Source organism: Schistocerca cancellata, unplaced genomic scaffold (genome assembly GCF_023864275.1).
Source record: "Schistocerca cancellata isolate TAMUIC-IGC-003103 unplaced genomic scaffold, iqSchCanc2.1 HiC_scaffold_961, whole genome shotgun sequence".
Classification (NCBI taxonomy): Eukaryota; Metazoa; Arthropoda; class Insecta; order Orthoptera; family Acrididae; genus Schistocerca; species Schistocerca cancellata.
This window is the reverse complement of record NW_026046969.1, coordinates 97,501-100,000: the sequence shown is the minus strand read 5'-3', so window position 1 is coordinate 100,000 and position 2,500 is coordinate 97,501.

Here is a 2,500-nt window from a genome sequence, read left to right as displayed (position 1 = left end):
GGTTAAGGCACAACTTGGGTTAGGTTAAGGCACAACTTGGGTTAGGTTAAGGCACAACTTGGGTTAGGTTAAGGCACAACTTGGGTTAGGTTAAGGCACAACTTGGGTTAGGTTAAGGCACAACTTGGGTTAGGTTAAGGCACAACTTGGGTTAGGTTAAGGCACAACTTGGGTTAGGTTAAGGCACAACTTGGGTTAGGTTAAGGCACAACTTGGGTTAGGTTAAGGCACAACTTGGGTTAGGTTAAGGCACAACGTGGGTTAGGTTAAGGCACAACGTGGGTTAGGTTAAGGCACAACGTGGGTTAGGTTAAGGCACAATGTGGGTTAGGTTAAGGCACAATGTGGGTTAGGTTAAGGCACAATGTGGGGGTAGATTGCGGTACAAATTGCATTACATTGCGGTGCAAATTGCATTACATTGCGGTGCAAATTGCATTACATTGCGGTGCAAATTGAGTTACATTGCGGTGCAAATTGAGTTACATTGCGGTGCAAATTGAGTTACATTGCGGTGCAAATTGAGTTACATTGCGGTGCAAATTGAGTTACATTGCGGTGCAAATTGAGTTACATTGCGGTGCAAATTGAGTTACATTGCGGTGCAAATTGAGTTACATTGCGGTGCAAATTGAGTTACATTGCGGTGCAAATTGAGTTACATTGCGGTGCAAATTGCGTTACATTGCGGTGCAAATTGCGTTACATTGCGGTGCAAATTGCGTTACATTGCGGTGCAAATTGCGTTACATTGCGGTGCAAATTGCGTTACATTGCGGTGCAAATTGCGTTACATTGCGGTGCAAATTGCGTTACATTGCGGTGCAAATTGCGTTACATTGCGGTGCAAATTGCGTTACATTGCGGTGCAAATTGAGGTAGGTTAAGGTGCAACACAGGTTAGGTTAAGGTGCAACATAGGTTAGGTTAAGGTGCAAGATGGGTTAGGTTAAGGTGCAAGATGGGTTAGGTTAAGGTGCAAGATGGGTTAGGTTAAGGTGCAAGATGGGTTAGGTTAAGGTGCAAGATGGGTTAGGTTAAGGTGACATAGGTTAGGTTAAGGTGACATAGGTTAGGTTAAGGTGACATAGGTTAGGTTAAGGTGACATAGGTTAGGTTAAGGTGACATAGGTTAGGTTAAGGTGACATAGGTTAGGTTAAGGTGACATAGGTTAGGTTAAGGTGACATAGGTTAGGTTAAGGTACAAACTGGGTTGTGTTATGGTACACATTGCGTTGTAGTACAGTACACGTTAGGTTTGGGTACGGTACACAATGTGGTATGGGATGGCGTGTTGTGGGGGGGAGGGGGGGGGGAGGTTCGTTGATATCGACCGTAGGACGTGGATGCCCGAGGCAGCGTCAGTGTGTCAAAGGAGTTATGTCACGTCGGGATGCGCTTTTCGCCAGTGAGAGGGGGCGAGCCGTGTCTGTGGTTGCGGCAGACCTGTGTGTTTCATTCCTGCCAGTGTGTTTGTGCTGTAAGACGAGGCAGTGTGGTGGTGATGGGTGCACCCCTGTGTAGGACATGTGTGGGTGTTGGTGGCTTCTCTGAGCAATTGTGGTTGTCGGACGAGTGGGGTATTCTGTTTTATGATTGGACCTCCCGGTCTGGTTATCATAGCGTAGTTGGTGTACTGTGGCGGATAGGATGCACCGGACGTTGGTCCATGCTGGTGCTTAGTAGTTGTATCTGTGTCTGTTACAGGCAGAGAGTAGTGTGTGATAGAGTGTGTGGCTGACGTGTGGTTCATTTTGTGTGTACGGACGTTCAGCATGTATAGGGGCATTTGCGTATATAATCTATCATAATCTATCTATGTGGGCCTGCATAGTTTACTGAGCAGTGCTGTGAGGTGACTGAACTACGAGTGACGTACTGATTTACAGCGGAATGATTGCCTTGTACCAAAGATGGAGTATCGGCTCTACGACAGCGTTGGCACCGCAGGAAATGGTCTCGTAAAACGGCCCTCCCACCGTCATCGTTGTGAGGGGTAGGGACCGCCTATATTCTGAGAGGAGCCCTGTTTGCCACTGGGCGTGGGGTCTCGCATCCTGCGGTTCAGTGCCCCCAGGGAAGCGCGCGGAGGTGGTGCTGCTGCTGCTGCTGCTGTAGCAAGCGAGCTACTTACAGCATGTATAGGGACAGCGGGAATATGGCATATTCGATATAACTCTTCATGAAACGCAAGATATAGGGGCGGATTGCACGTTACGAGTGCGGGAAGAGTCCGCCGTTCATCCGCTGGAGTTGCGATTTGGGCGGTTGGGGTGGGGCACGTGCGGGTGCGGGTGGAGCGATTGTCGGTCGACGACTTCGTGCGACGCAGGCACAGGCGTTGGGGCTCCTGTGGTGGGCAGATGATGCAGGGTTTGTGGGTGGCGTCGGAAAATGGGCACTGTGGGACCTAGCGATGTCGTAGTCGGCGTGGCGTCTCATAGATGGCGGTATCATCGGTGCAGCAGGTCATGTTGCGGGGGACCTGCAGGTGGCGGT